This window comes from Dunckerocampus dactyliophorus, chromosome 14 (assembly GCF_027744805.1).
Source record: "Dunckerocampus dactyliophorus isolate RoL2022-P2 chromosome 14, RoL_Ddac_1.1, whole genome shotgun sequence".
In the NCBI taxonomy this organism is placed as follows: Eukaryota; Metazoa; Chordata; class Actinopteri; order Syngnathiformes; family Syngnathidae; genus Dunckerocampus; species Dunckerocampus dactyliophorus.
The window spans coordinates 24322681-24339833 of NC_072832.1; the positions used below are offsets into that span (position 1 = coordinate 24322681).

Here is a 17153-nt window from a genome sequence, read left to right on the forward strand (position 1 = left end):
GACATAGGTATATGCTTATTTACTGGTGCGCAAAATGAACCGTGCATGAATATCACCTCGTTCAAAGAACAAAAGCAACACAGTGCATGAACTCACAACAAACTTCTGCTGTTGCCTTTGAGAGACCAGTTCAGATATGCGTGGCTTCACCTTGGCAAGTGCCACTCTCATGTCATTTACACAGCAAAGTCTGTTCCTTTTCTTCGTTTTTATGTCCAGCATCCTCAAAGGATTGCTCGCTAAGATATGTTGTAACAAATGGTATGAAAAAATTCAAGTTCTTTATTAGCAATAACTGGATACTTTTCCATTTTGTCGACACCAAAACGTTGAGAGCGTTGTTGTTCTGAAGAGTTGCTGTTGATCCTGACTCTGCTGAATTTCAATGATTTTGTCAAGGTATTCGTCATTGACATCTGCTGTCTCAACAGCAAACGTGAACGACTGTCTCACCCATGCTGGATACGACTCTCTTGTAGGGACTGTATGAGAGACTTTGCAAGCTCATCTAAGTGCGTGGCAATTGCTTGCTTTTATTTCCATTGGTACAGAAATGTCTCAGATTCCAGACACATCTTCGATCTTACTTTTACAGTCGTCCAGAAGGGGAAAGTTTGCAAAGTTGTAGTTCTGTTTCCAAAAATGTCTAGTTTCCATAATGGTAGCTTTTTTTTTTTTTTTCAGTTTTTCTTCCGCTTCTATGATGTTGACTCCACCACCCTGCATCTGCTGATTGAGATGATTGACAGCTGCAAATATATCAGCCATGGATGCTAAAATGAGAATGAACTCAGAATTTCTGAAGCAATCTGCATGACAATGTTGGTGCTCTTGCAAAAACAGGGCTAATTCCACACGCATGGCAAAAACACGATTCAGTACCTGTCCCCGGGATAACCACCGAACATTAGAATGGTACAGAAGTACCTCGAATTCAGAGCCCATTTCTTTACACAGCTCACTGAAGATGCGGTGCCTCAGAGCACTATTTCGCACATCGTTCACACATTACACTAAAGTTTTTAATACTTTTGCCATTTTTGGGGGCAAGGTTTTTGTTGCCAACGCATGCCTGTGCAGAATACAATGCGTAACAATGATGTGTGGTGCATCGGCTTTTACTAGCGCACCAAAACCAAACTTTCTTCCCAGCATGACAGGAGCTCCGTCCGTGCAAACTGCAAAAACCCCAGAATCCCATGAAAGATTGTTGTCTCCGAAGACGTCATCCACAAGCTTCTTTACATCGGCTGCCTTAGTTGTTGTTGTTGTAAGAGGCTTACAAAACAAAACATCTTCTTTTATCATGTCATCTTTCACATAGCGCACAAAACCAGCAAGCTGGCTTAGATGAGAAACGTCTAGGCAGGGGTCACCAACGTTTTTTCTTGTGAGAGCTACTTTTAGAAAATGAAAATGGTCACGAGCTACTCATTTTTGTAGAAATGATTTTCATACCTTATTTCAACCCAAACAAATCAAATATGCTTGTTTTACCAAAACATTCACAAAATGCTGGTATCCACAACATTTTATGTTTCAGAATACTTTTCTTTCTAGTGTTCTCACATTATTAACTGAACACCTGAATGAAAAGCAGGCTTGCGGGCACCTCATGTAGTCGTGGGGGGCTACCTGGTGCCCGCGGGCACTGTGTTGGTGACCCCTGGTCTATGGTCTCTTCGAGTTGAAGGCCGAATTTTGCCGGGTTTGAAATCAGATCTGTGACTGCTTGAGCCAAGATGTCTTTACTCATGTCCTCTATTCTGTCGCTGATGGTGTCATTTGAAAGAGGAATTTGGGATAATTGGGATAAAGCGTTGCGTTCTTGTATTCCCCATCTCCATGAAGCTTCAAGAAGTGTTCCTTTAGTTTTGCCGGTGCCAGACTAGAATTGCTCAACGTGGCGTTGCAAATCATGCAGACAGGATGCTGACTCCCATCACGGTCCGTGATACATGTGAATCCATGCTGTACGTATTCGTCTGACCACTTTCTTTTTTTGCTCGACAAAGTATGGATTCAAATATTAAGAACAAAATCACACGACGTGCTAGCACATCAGTCACAAGCTGACTACTTGATGGTGCGTTTCATTTGGACTTGGAACTGGGAAGTCTGAGTGAGAGTGACGTGATTAAAAGTTAAAAGCGTTCCAGTTGCCAAGTCATAAAAACTTTACACAACAGCAATATTTTTTATAAATTATTTGATTATTTACTGTTTACACGCGAGGCAGCCATCATTGATTGTTAACTCAGAGGTGGTGTGGATGCTCTGACTTCCAAGTTGAAAATTCCGACTACGGGGGGCGTTCCAGTCGGGCGTTCCCGCTAGGAACTTGGAAATTCCGACTTCCAAGTACAAATGGAAGGCACCATGAACGCACTAAATTCCCCGCAGCACTGGCCAAGGCAAGCAATGTGACGTGATTATCTGCAGCCAGTGATGGCTAAGTGGGGCGTGTCATCACAAATTGACACGATGAGTCCGGTGTGTCTTAACCTCCGTGGTGGAGGCTCCACCAAACCCCTAGAGTTTGATCGAATCCAGGTTAAGAACCACTGCCCTATAGATTTACTCCAAAAATGGATATCTTAATAATTTTGAGTATTATAGTTTACAACGGGGGAGATCCATCCAACCATTTTCACTTTTTCTCACGGGTCACTTTTGAGCTGGAGCCAATCTCAGCCGAGCCAAGACAAGAGGGGACACCCTGGGCTGGTCTCTAGCCAGTGACAGAACACACAGAGGCAGACAACCATTCACACTCACATTCATACTTGTGAGAATTTAGAGTTTCCAATTAACCTAGGATGCATGTTTCTGGGATGTGGAGGAAGTAAGAAGCCAGGCATGCACGGGGAGAACATGCAAACTCCACACAGTGATGTTTCACTGGAGTCGCAGACCCTGCTCTTCTACCTGCGAAGCCAACATGCTAACCATGAGGCCACCATACAGTCTTCCTGAGCCTTTAACTGGTCTCATAGTCTTAAACTATTGAGATCAAATACATTCTGTACAACCTTCTAATTGAGATACATATGTATGTGCCTTCTACTAGCCCTCCTCTACGCCAACTACTTACAAAAATCTATATCTTATCAAGGGAACAGCATTACTGTAAATGATTCAAGGTAAAAAGAAAGAGTGTTAGTGGAAGAGTGTGTGTGAATGTAAATGCGTCAACGTCTAAATCTGGATTTGCCATTTTTCCCTCACAATCTAAAAGTGTATTGGGGCGCTGCATCTGGAGTTGTAGAACACTAGTTGTGCACGGCCGATTAATAAACATAGTAATGTCTATGAAAGGGTCCCCAACGGCTAAACTACTGGCCATTTGGTTCACTAATACAGCAGGAATGGAAAGGAGGACGGGTGGTGCCCCGTGCATTACAGTGAGAAAGAGGGGGTGTGACCAAATGAGTAAAAAGCAGTGACGTGCTGTGAGGCACTGACTCCTCTGGAGTTTTTTATGTTTATACCGGTAATATTAATAATAATAATACAAGAGGATAACCAAAGGAAGAAGAAAATAATTCACTTTGGTTAATAAAATGTTTTAAAATTGTTTTCAGGTACTTCTTAGTCCCATTTATTAACTGAAAACTATTTGTGTTCTAGCTTTTTATCTGTATATGAAGTGCATGCACCCTGTTCTTCTCCAGGGATTTCTGATACTTTGTCGTAAAAGTCTGATCATTGGGTATATAATCCTGCAGTTTGGCAGTCAAATTAATTCATTCAGTCAACAGAGCATAACATATTTGTCGTTTGACTTGTTTGTAAGGGCCTTTCCACAGGGAAACATTCCTGGGATTTTCATTTTGGGGGATTGAAAAAATGTGCTTCCACACTGTGCCTGATTAGTAAATACAGTCAAACCTGTCTAAGGCGGCCACTGAAGGGAAACGGCAAAAGTGGCCGCTATAGACAGGTTGGCGGCCATTTTGAATTTGTGCACACACATATTAACATGTATTCACAAAAAGACTGGAGCAAAACCAAGATACATAGGGGAAAACGCTCTGTTGACACATGAACAGGTAGGTAAATCTAGGTAACAGCTCCGGTGAGGACACTAGTAATATCAATAACAACAATGAACCAGCGCCGCACATTCGACGGTGCTGGCCTTTTTTCCGCCACAAATGTTAATTGACCGCAGCTGCACGGCCACCAGGCATGAAGCGGCTGCCTCTTCCTCCCCGGAGAAGGCACAGCCCGCCAAATAAGAGCGCAGGACAGGGGATGCTCGCTCCTGTCCTGCAGAACGTCACAAATTTCCATCTTTGATTTTTTTAACACAAGATTTTAAAAGCAAGAAATAAAAATTGTCGTGAACGAGCCCGAGGATATATGTACAGGATACGTGTGAAGCAGTCATGAATGGGTGTGTGCGTGAACAATTGAGTGCGGAGGAGATGCAAAGATCGTCGTAAACTAACAATACCATCACTCCCTTCTTATTGAATGGGCTTCTAATCTCTAATTAGTCGGCAATTAAGTGATATTTTAGATGTTTTATTCAGGTGTTTTGGCTATTTCAGAATCTATTCACGGCATTGCAAAGTGGGAAGATTACCGTTTTGGCCGTCATTGAATCTTTTCAGGGCGGCATTGCAAAGTAAGAAGACGGCTTTTTTCATGTCGAACTAGGACTCGGTAAATAAAGTCTACACACTTAAAAAACAAAACTTTTTCGTGCATGAAGCTTCTACTTGAGTCGGTAATTTGGCCGCTATATGCGGTCAGATATTGACCAAGGGATACAAAATGGGTGGCCGCTGGCTGCGTTAGACAGGTGACCGCTATACACAGGGTCTATGACACGCAAATTTTCTGCGGGGGATTTTTCAGTGGCCGCTATAGGCAGGTGGCCGTTAAAACAGGTTTGACTGTAGTTGCATCCAGACAGGAAAGGATGGCTGGGTGAAAACAATGTAATAACAAGGTACACCTACATTTGGCGCTGTAAACAGATGCACAGACGGAATCACGTGACACACCACACTATATAAGTAGAAAGCACGCATGTGCATAAGTCCGTCGTATTCCACTTTCCAAGGCTCGTCGAGACTTACAATGAAGAGGAATTACTTTTGCGAGTCACTTTTGAAGTGATACCACAAAATATCGGGAGAATGTCGATTAGGATGAGTCATGCCAGTTGAAATATTCAGATATTATGTTGGCTTCTTGTCAAAGCTCACTTCTGATCACGTGATTGCGATGGGTCGGTAATGTTGTTTTCCGTAAGAAGCGGGTTGATTATCCACACGGAAACGACATCGGCATCGGAATCTGGGCTTTCCTCAAAGGCCGGAGGGAAAAGCGCAATCGTACGACCACCTTCCTGGAGATGTCATTGCTGACCAACCGCCACATCAGCTTGTTGGTGGGAATCTTCACCTTGACAGGTGAGGCTCTTTCCAGCAATAGCATGGTAGCGTCTCCTGGTGACCTGGCGTCCTCTTTCGCTCTGCAGCCACGTGGGTGGGAGGCGCCTTCATTGTTGGCCTGGCAGAGATAGTGTACACCCCCCCCAATGGGCGTGGCCTGGGCTGCCACGGTGATGCTGGGATACAGCGCTTCTTTTATAATTGGTGACCGCTTTTTCCTACACATGCCACACAAACACTGATCAATCAATCAATAACTTGTTTTTTTTGTCCTGTCCAGCCAATGGGGCAAATAGTACGTATTGTTGATCTGAAACAGATTTGCTCTGCCCCGGAAAAGTGTAAGATACTCCTATCCTGTTACATAGATTTTATTTGACTTTTTTAATGTTTATTGTTATGCATATTTGGAGTGGCCAGACCGGAACAGAAGGGTAGGGAGAAGAAGAGAAAAGAAGACAGAGGGGGTAGTGTGGGGACAATACAGAGAGAGACAACAGCAACAACAAAAACAAAACAACAGAAACAAACAACAGGACTACAATCAGCAAATGTCCATGACAGCCATAAAGTCCATAATAGAAATAAGAAAATATAAACATTATAAACAATATCTACAACCACAGTGATAATACTGTATTGAGACATACTTAACAGTAGTAATGAAAATATTAACCATAACAATGATAAGATCAGTGAGTTTTGTGGAGAAGTATGTATGTACTGTGAGTGCGTATATGTATGCGTGTACAGATATCTCTGTAGGTGTGTACTGCATGTGTGCATGTCTCCATGTATATACAGTATACTGTATGTACCTGCATATATGTATGAACTCGCGTGTGTGTACATGTACAGTAACTGACACTGAGAATTTATGAAAGGCGAGAGACTGCTTGCTACCACACAGCATGCCTCGCCCCACACAGCCAAGATGGGCCCCCACCACCAGAGAGCCACCGGCTCCACAAGGGCGGGAAGAACCAAGACCGGCCCCCCAAGACCCAGCCCGCAGAGCCGCCCCCAGGGAGACCAGCCGCAGAGAGGCAAGACCGACCAGAAACAGGGCTCCGGCTGGCGGGAGGAAAAGCAGCCCCCAAGACCACACCCCACTAGGACAGACGGGCACTGGAGGCCACACATGAGCAGGCCCAGACCTGTCCTCGCCAACAGGAAAGAAACCGGCCCACAACCAGGAGCGGCACCCCCTCCCCTGAGAGCGGGGCCTGGCAACCCCACATCCCACCCCACACAGGACCAGGGCCAGAGGAGATCTCACCCCCCACCCCAAGGAGGCCCGGGCGGCAGAGGTGGAAAATCCAGCCCCCTGCCCCCACGGAGCCAACCCCTGTGTACCCCACCTCCCACCCTGCCATTAAAAAAAAAAAAAAAAAAAAGGGTAAATAAATAAATAAATAAAAGCACGCACACATACACACACACCAAAACCGTGGTCCGCCAGCTGGAAGCCGCGTTGTTTCACCCTGCGCAGGGTGCCCAAAGCACAGACGGGTAGGAGACCCTGGGGTTCCAGACCCACAACCCAGATCCCAAGCTGCAATTATAAGAGATGAAATGTCCCACAGCTAGGAAATGCATCACGGTGTGACTCAAGCTGTGTGGCTCTTGAACAGGCGGCGTCATGTTTGCCCGGCCACTCCGTGAAAGACACTGCGTCACCATGATGGATCCTTTCCAGCACAAGTACGGCAAAGTTCTGACGGGTGCTTTATGTGTGACGTCGATCTTCATTGATGTATTGTGGGTTCCCGCCTGCCTTGTTGGCCTGGGTGACGTGTACACACACACACATACACACGTGCACCACGCATGGTCAGGTGTGGTTGTTGTGCGGCAACAATGTGTGCGTGTGTGTGTGTGAGACAGGTGTGACCATGAGCGTGGTTCTAGATCTTTCCTTCGACGTAAGCATTTGGATCTCAGTGGGGGTGGCCGTCACGTATACACTGCTGGGGGGTCTTTACTCAGTGGCCTACACTGACGTCATCCAGCTGCTCCTCATCTTCATCAGCCTGGTCTGTACACCTGTCTGCTTCAAACTGTGTGTGTGTGAGCTTTTAACAGAGTGTGTGTGCAGTGGGCTTGTGTTCCTATTGCTGTGGCGAGTCAACACGTGGTCCACATTGGCTCCACACTGATGAACAACACGCTGCACGCTCCCTGGATCGGCAGCTGGAACGGCAACAACTTCTGGATCCTTCTGGATAATTTTTTCTTTACAGCAAGTGGACACACACACAGTGCTGGTGTTGGCGAAGACCCCTAGAGGTGGTAGAGCTTCCTGCCTTGAGGGGGGGCGCAGTGGCATGAGACACCATTTGTCGTGTGCCTGACAGGCGCTGGGCAGTCTGGGGTATCAGGCCTTCCACCAGAGGACGCTGTCGGCAGCATCTCCCGCGACGGCCAAGCATCTGTGCTTTATCGCCGCCTTGGTCATCCTCATCTTTGGTGTTCCTCCCATCCTGCTGGGGGCGGTGGCGTCATACACAGGTAAGACCGCCTTTCACCTGGGCAAAGCGCGTGAAAGTTTTGCCGCCAGACTGGGACGCAACGTCATACGGTTCTCCATCGCCACGGGAGCGGGGGGAGGCGGCGCTGGTCCTGCCTATGGTGCTGCAACACCTCACCCCCCTTACATCTCCATCATGGGTATCGGATGCGTGGCCGCTGCCGTGATGTCGTCTGCAGACTCCGCCCTGCTTTCGTCGGCGTCCGTGTTCTCATCCAACATCTACAAGAACATCCTGCGACCGCAGGTGAGGCAGGGGCGGAGCATCAGACAGGTGAGGTTGGGGTGTGATTTTCCCGTTCTTCTGCTTTCAGGCGTCCGAATGAGAGATCGAGCTCGTGATTCGCCTCACAGTGGTGGTGGTGGGCGTGACTGGGGCGGCACTCACCAGACTGAAAACCAGCGTGATCCTGTTCTGGTTCGTGGGTGCTGAAGTGGCCTACAACGTCATCTTCCCTCAGCTCGTCTGCATCATCTTCTTCCACATCACCAATGGTTACGGCGCCATCATGGGTGGCGTGCTGGGCTTCCTGATTCGATTGCTGAGCGGTGATTCACTGATAGGCCTGGCGCCTGCCGTAGTCTTCCCGGGAAGCACTCTGGAGGACGGGACTCACGCTCAGCATTTTCCAGTCAAGACCTTCGCCATGCTGTGCTCCCTCGCTGCCATCTTGTTCTTCTCCTTCCTGGCATCTAAGCTTTTCAACAGCGGAGTACTTCCTGTCCACTGGGACGTCTTCCACGTGACTTCTCAGACGTCTGTCCCCCCACCACAGCACCCCGAGTGTGCGAAGAGCAGTACTGACGCCTCTGAGCCCATGATGGGCAGCAGATGTTGAATGAGCAGCTAGCATCCACCAGGGGGGCCACCATTCACAAAAAGGACATCCTTCATATCACAATCAACTTTATTGACAATAACAAGTGAGTTTCATATAACTCACACTCTATTGAGCCCTCAAACTGATTCACTTGACTAGTAGTTGATTACATGATGTCATCAAATCTAATTGTAAAACCAAATTGTGTCAACCAGAAGGAAGTCAGAATGGTCGTTTGTCAAGAAGAAAGAAACAAAGCGTAGCCAACGTCAAAAACAAAACAAAATGTCATCCTGCAACGTTTCATGACATCGCTGTTACAAAGCAGTTACGCTGAAAGCAGGACCTCAAGGGGGTACTCTGCGAGGCGATTTGACAGCTTCTGAGCACTTAAGGGGAAATTTAAGGTGGAATTGACGTAATGAGCAGTCCGAGTGTTTGTTCTTATGGCCTGTTTTTGTGACACTTCTTAATGTGAAAACATTTTAGGTAAGACATTGCCTTTACCTGACATTCACTATTGTATTTAGATGTTTTTTTCAGCACCTCGTCCATATTAGACCTAGAGGGTATACTGCGAAGCGAGTTTAGTCGGTTAGGAATGTATGTTGACTGTAAAACCGGGCTCTCCTGTTCAGCGAAGGTAGCTCTTTATTAAAGCGGCTATATCACCATGGTAACTTAGGCTAAACTCATAACCTGGTCGGGACCAGGTGATGTCCAGGCTTTCAGCTTAAAATTGGAAAAGACTAGTAGGGTATAGTGAGTATAATAATCAGTGTTAACTTGCGAATTTACTAGCTTGGTTTTACAGTGTTTCCTCGCTCTATCGCGGTTCACCTTTTGCAGATTTGCTGGATTTTTTTGTGTGCTTTTTTTATTTTACAGCTTGTGAACGCTGTCACAGGCCGAGCCTGGCCCTTTAAGAAGAACTGCATTGTGAGAAGTCTGTCTGTCTCTGTCTGTCTGCACCGCCCACCGTTTTCTGCGTCCTGATTGCCTGTAGACAATTGTCAATCAACCTCCTTTGTGCCGTACTGCCATGTCTCCTGTGTCATCGCTAGCTTGCTTGCTTGTTAAATTGTAAATAAATATTTGGTTCGTCTGCAGCAATATGTTTAAACAAGGATACAGAAACGCTACAGTACAGCGAGCGGAACAGCGCCAGGACAAAAAGGCAAGGTCACAGGAGGGAAATATGCGTGAGTCACTTAATTTCTTGTGTTGATCATTAAGGTTGATTATTAAAATTCAAACAAAACTTTGAACTTTTCTGAGAGTGTTTAAACAAGAGAGAAATGTGAGAAAATGTCATTGCCTGTCTGAGAAAAGTGTATGAAGTGTATGGTGAGTGGTTTAACAGCCTTAAAATATATGATAATTGTAAAAAAATAAAGAAACACAAAGACACTTCCTTTCAACAGATAGGAGAAATGCTAAATAGCAAAAGGTGGCAAAAACACAGAAGAAGCAGGCATGTGCCAGAGGCAATGGTGCATGCGGCTCGGCGTAGATGCAAAAAATGGTGGTTTCCATTTAGATTGGCAGCAGGTGAGAACAGGTGACTTCACCCAAGGAGTGCCAGAACTGTGCACTGCAGAGAGAGGACACAAGTCGGCAGTGCAAGCACAACAGACAGCCATGACACTCTCCTGATCACTTTTCACACTTTTATCACATTTGACATCAAAACTGCCACGTGCAGAACCGGTGTGTCATGAATTAGGACACGCCCATCCATCCATCCGTCCATTTTTTATGCCTGCTGACTCTCACTTGGGTTGCGGGTATGCTGGAGCCTATCCCAGTTTACTACGGGGCGAGAGGCGGGGTACACCCTGGATTGGTCGCCAGCCAATCGCAGGGTACATATAGACAAACAACCATTCACTCTGACATTCATACCTTTACCTTTTCATTTAGAGTCGCCAATTAACCTAACATGCATGTTTTTGGAATGTTTTTGGAACATGCAAACTCAACACAGAGTTGACCAACGGATATTCAAACCCAGATCTTCCCGATCTCCTGACTGTGTGGCCAACATGCTAACCACTAGGCCACCGTGCGGCCGCCACGCCCATCCGTGTGTGACATGGTCATTTTATGCATTTCATCCTCAACTTCTCCAAAGTCGTCATCATTTTGATACAAGGTGTCCTCCATTGAGATCTTATCTTCATCATCATCATCTCCTGCAGGTGCAGTTCTCGCTATGTGCCACATGGGTAATTGGCCAGGGCGGCATTCTCTAGGGGGCGCCGCAGGATGAGGGAGAAAGAAAAAAACCCTATTTATTTGTGCTTTATTTGTGCTCATCTGCCCATCAAGTCAGGATACGTGGGTCAGATGTACGCCCTTGACAGGCAGGATACTATTAGACAGACAGACTATTAGTGGATCAAACCAACACGAGTAGTGAAGGGGGATGAACCGCAGCCCTCAAGTTAATTACAAGGTAAAAAAGTAAATTACAATAGTAATTTCAACAGGCCATGTTCCGCCCACGATGGCTGACTGAGGATGAGGAATTGACATTTCTGGCGAGTAGATGTATTTAACATAAACGGTTTTATATTTTTATCATGTTATTAGATAAACATTGATTGTGAACTGCTGGGGAGATGTTGTAGTGTAGATGTTTGGAGCTGTCTGAACATTGAATCAGCGAGCAATCTTTCTTCCTCTTCTATTCCCCCCTCTGTCTCACGTTTTCTCCCCTTCTCATAATGTCACATATCCTCTTGTCTGCCAGCTGTCTCCTGCATCAGCATCTCTTCACAGTGACATCATACACCCTCAAAGTCCAAACCCAAACAAATTCAAACAATTCACACAAATACACACACGTGCACGCACTTTCTTACACATACACATCATATTCTACAATTTATATTGATATCACCCCCACTCACAAGCACGCTCATCTCACATACGCATAAACCCACATCACATCCTCATCCACATTCATTCAGGATTACTATGTTACACTTTGCCTATGTACAAATTAAGCATACATTTAAATGTACTGTATATATTCCCATGATTTTTACTTCCAGGTACACATACTTCACATTTGATCTTGTTTACACACACATCACCAAAAGCTAGTCTAGGATGAACTCAGTACAGTTTGTCACTTGGAATGTCAGGGTATTGGGTCGATAGAAAAAAGACAAAAAAATTATAACCATTTGAAGAACACCCAAGCAGACATTGTCTCATTACAAGAGACTCACATGTCCAAGTCAGCTGTCCATACACTTCACTCACCACAGTTCCCACACGCATATTTAGCAAGTTACAACTCCAAACAGAGAGGGGTAGCTATTTTAATTAACAGGAGGGTGAATTTTACACTCCACAAAACTATTACAGACACAGAAGGGAGATATATAATAATGAACATATCTGTTGATAATGTACATTTCTGCATTGCCAACATATATGGTCCTATGTTGACGACCCCTCCTTCTTTCATGCCTTCTTTTCTTCTCTCTCTGCACATTTGGATACAAGTATGATCTTGGGAGGGGACCTCAACTTAGTATTTAACCCAGAAATGGACAGGTCTAGCCCAGCTGGGAGACATCGTGAGTCTCAATCAACATCGATACTGAAGAAATACATGAATGATTTTGGTCTTTGTGATGCTTGGCGCTCTTATCACCCTACTCACAGGGAATATACTTATTTCTCACCAGTGCACCACACCTACTCTCGTATTGACTACTTTTTGACAAGCAACTCAATCATATCAGACATTTCAAACATTCACATACACCCTATCACCATTAGTGACCACGCCCCAGTCTCTCTTTTTCTCACTAACCAAACTATGAGCGCTCCTACTAGATGCTGGAGATCAAATACATCATTACTAAAAGACTCAGACTTCCTAAAATACTTTGAAAGAGAGTGGACAATGTTTTTAGACTTCAATGACCAACCCGGTGTCTCGGCTAGTATTCTGTGGGAGGCAGCAAAAGCAGTAATGCGCGGAAAAACCATTTCATATTCATCATATAAGAAAAAGAAAGAGAGATTACTAGAATCAAAGTTGGAGAAAAAAATCCAAATCCTCGAAGCAGCTCATGCTGACTCACAAGATGAGCATATTCTAAGTAAACTAAGAAAACTGAAACTAGACTTAAAAGAAATTACTGACAAGAAAATTCAGTTCCAACTGCAGAGACTACGTTTGTAAAAGTTTGAGCATGGCAATAAACACGGAAAATACTTAGCTAACCAACTAAAAGTCAATAAAGAAAAAAGCTCTATCTCCTCCATTAGAAACTCAGGAGGTCACATCACTCACCTCCCGGAGGAAATTAATTCCGTCTTTAGGAGCTTTTATAAAAATCTATATACACCTCAGATTAAACCATGTCTCCCAGATATCGAAACATTTCTCAACACCGTAGAATTACCAAAATTAAATGACAAACAGGTGACAAACTTAGATGTACCCATTTCATTAATAGAACTCCATAACGCTCTACACCGGTTGCCGAATAACAAAGCACCAGGACCTGACGGTTTCCCTGCCGAGTTTTATAAAACATTCTGGTCATCACTATCTCCAATATTTCTTAGAATGGTTTTGGGAATTAAAGACAGTTCATGCTTGCCTCCATACATGAACTCAGCTACAATCAGTCTCCTGCTGAAACCGGATAAGGACCCAACACTACCTTCCAGTTATCGTCCAATTTCACTGATTAATGCAGATCTTAAAATAATATGCAAAGCGTTAGCTATAAGGCTGGAAAAAGTTACCCCTCATATAATACACCCTGATCAATCAGGATTTATCAAGGGGAGAAACTCAACTAGCAACGTACGCCGTCTAATCAATCTGATTGATTACTCTATCATCCATAATTTAGAAACCACAATTGTCTCATTAGATGCTGAAAAAGCATTTGACAGAGTAAACTGGAAATTTCTCTTTGCAACACTACAAAAATTTGGCTTTGGAGATTCATTTAGAACATGGATTGAAATACTATATAACACCCCAAAGGCCTCTGTTCGGACCAACAATCACATCTCTCCAGAATTTACTTTACAAAGAGGTACTAGGCAAGGGTGTCCACTCTCTCCCTCACTATTTGCTATCTTTATCGAACCTCTTGCAGCTGCAATTCGACAACATATAAATATTAAAAGGGATCCACACCACAAATGTTCATCATAAGATAAGCCTTTATGCTGATGATGTATTACTCTTCCTAGATAATTCACATTCTTCACTTTGCGAATCTATCTCACTCATTAACAATTATAGCACCTTCTCAGATTACTCCATTAACTGGTCTAAATCCACAGTACTGCCCATTAACTTTGGTTTCCAGAGCACCCCCTCTATACACAGTGTTCAGGGAACATTAAGTATTTGGGTATTAACATTTCCTCCAACCTGTCAGACCTGATCCGCTTGAATTATACTCCACTATTGAAGTCAATAGAGGATGATCTTGCACGTTGGAGAACCTTGCCCATCTCACTTACAGGCAGAGTATCCACCGTGAAAATGATGATCTTACCAAAGGTTAATTATCTGTTTTACATGATCCCCACCAAACCATCTATAATTTGGTTCAAGTCATTAGATTCATATATAAATAAATTTCTTTGGAAAAATAAGCCAGCACGAATAAGTCTCAAAACGTTACAAAAATCTAAAGAATATGGGGGCTTAGAACTCCCAAACTTCTCCAACTACTTCCTTGCAAACAGGTTACAGTATATCTTAAAATGGATCAAACCTAACCCATTGGATTATTTATGGCTAGACATAGAACAATCATGAAATCCCAATTTGTAATCTGCCCTTCATTAGCCAAATCCTCCGGAAAAATAATTGTTTTAAAAGTATAAGTACAGTATAAGCACCACTCTGACAGCTTGGTGGGAATTTTTAAAAATAACAAAATTCTCGCTCACTCCTTGCCAATACACTCCCGTCTGGAATAATCCTGACATCTTGCTTAAAAAGAAACCATTAAATTTCCCAACATGGCACGAAAAAGGAATAAGTTGTATGAAAAATATAATTATAGGAAACAACTTTATCTCATTTAATGACCTTGTTACACAGTATGGAATAAATCATAACAAATTTCTTGAATACATACAAATTAAGTCTATACTTAGAGCAAGTTTCAGGACCATATCATGGGAAAGCAATACCACTATTGACCAATTTTTAAAAATATCTGCCCCTAAAACACTATCAAAATTATATGTTCTACTTTCAAAAAATGACAACACAATCGGAGTACCAATCTCCAAATGGAGCTCAGATTTATCTACAAGCTGTGACCCTGAATTCTGGAAGCAAATATGTCTTAATGCTTCCCGGTTAATCAATAATCCCAACCTACAGCTGATTCAGTTTAAAATCCTTCATAGAGTACACTACACAGGACATAGAATGTTTAGAATGGGCTTAACTGACTCTAACATCTGTACACACTGCTCAGACCATAGAATAGATGACTACTTACACTCCATGTGGACCTGTGCTCCCATTAAAAATTTTGGCACGGAGTGTGTGAGTACCTATCTTTGGCACTTGGGTTCTCCATTCCTACCTCCCCTTCTCTATGCCTGCTGGGCGATCTTTCCACAATTGATGTAGAAACAAACCAAACACAGCTTCTCATCACTGCATTAAGCATCGCCAAGAAAACCATTCTGATCAATTGGAAATCAAGGAAGAAACTGAACATAGCTCTTTACATAAATCTTTTGTTAGATCATATAGCTATGGAGAGAATGTCTGCTGAATCTAAGGAACAAATGTCTGAATTTCAGCTTATATGGGAACCAATAATTAATTCCCTGACCTGACTCTAAGGGGGGTGAGGGCGTCTGTCTTTGCCCCTGGGGGTCTCGTTCATCTGGCATGGGGTGTGGTCCTGGTCACTGGGTGGCCCTGGTACCTCGGGGGCGGGCGGGGGCGGGCTTGGTGTCCCGGGTCTTCTTTGCTGGGCTGCCTGCCTGGGGGGGCTGGTGGGTGGGGGTGGGGAGGGGTCCGGGTCGGGTGATGGGGCGGGGGCGGGGTCAGGGGGGCCGTCCAGGGGGCGGCGTTGGTTGACCTCCGGGGTGGTGGGTGGGCGGGGTGCTGCATCCTGCGGGTGCCAGGCACCTACTGCTGCTGGGGGGGCTCGTGTGCGGCTGGTGGCGCTGGCTCTCCCTCGCCTCCTTTGCCTCTGGGGGTGGGGCGGGGTCTGCCCTGGGCCCTCCTGCTCGGCTGCCGCGTGGGGTCGTCCGGTGTGGGGTGTGGGGGCCGGCCTCTCCCCCTGGTGGGGGCGCGGGTGCCTGAGCCCAGCTGCCCCCGCAGAGCTTTCTCCCCTGGGTGGGAGGGTGGTTTGGGTTGCCCCTTTTTATTTATTTATTTTATTTTATTTTATTTTATTTTTTTATTTAATTTTATTTTATTTATTTATTTTATTTTATTTTACCGATTTATGTGTGTGGTGTATGTGTGACAGGTGGGAGAAAAAAAAAAAAAAAAATTAAAAAAAAAAAAGAGAGAAACAAACTCGCTTTTACAACGAATATCAAACACCGAAGGCAGCGAAAAAACAAGCTAAACATGCAAATGGCTAATTGACAACATTCGAAATGGTGTTGCTTAGCAACCGCAATAATGCCAAAGATAAAAGAGAGAAGAAGCGGATCTAGCGGTGCCTCGAGCAGTTCAGGTCAAAGCACTCCGGATTCGGTTAAACGCATGGAAGGTGCCGGTTCTGTACCCGCCCCCGATATCTGGAGGTGAGAGTTTTGTACCACCCCTCCGCCGCTGAGACCTGACGATGAGTACATGCGCTATTGGAAGCGTCAACTGAGTAAACATGTGGATGCACAAATAGGGAAAGCTACGAAGAAGTTCCAGGAGATCGTGGAATAGCAAGAAAATAGCATAGCGCAAAAGCTAGAAGCTATCCTAGCACAGATGCTACTGAAACTCAACAAGAAGCTGGAGCAAACTGAGGAGAAGGTAATGAAGCTGGATCCCATGTAAAAAAAAATATGGGCTCCATGCAACAAAACATGGGATCCTTAATGAAGAAGGGTCCAGGACTTCACGGATGAAGTTCAATATCTGAGAGTGGAGAACAGAGAATTACAGGAAAATATTGCAGCACCGAGAGCCACTCTCAAAAAAAGAGTCTGAAGAAAAATACAAAATCATTGAGCAATTGAAAACCACCATAGATGACATGGATCAGAAAATGCGAATGAATGATGTGGTCGTGACGGTGCTTCGGATCAAACCTCGGTCCTATGCCAGGACAGTGGCGAATTATCATATGGTTTGATAAAAACAGATTATCCTTGAATTTAAGTAAAACTAAAATAATCCATCCATCCATTTTCTGT

The 17153-nt window shown here is 44.5% G+C and overlaps 1 pseudogene; it reads left to right on the forward strand.

Moving 5' to 3' along the window:
• The first annotated feature begins 4865 nt into the window (after positions 1 to 4865).
• On the forward strand, positions 4866 to 9956 carry LOC129194320 (high-affinity choline transporter 1-like; annotated as a pseudogene).
• The last annotated feature ends 7197 nt before the right edge of the window (positions 9957 to 17153 follow it).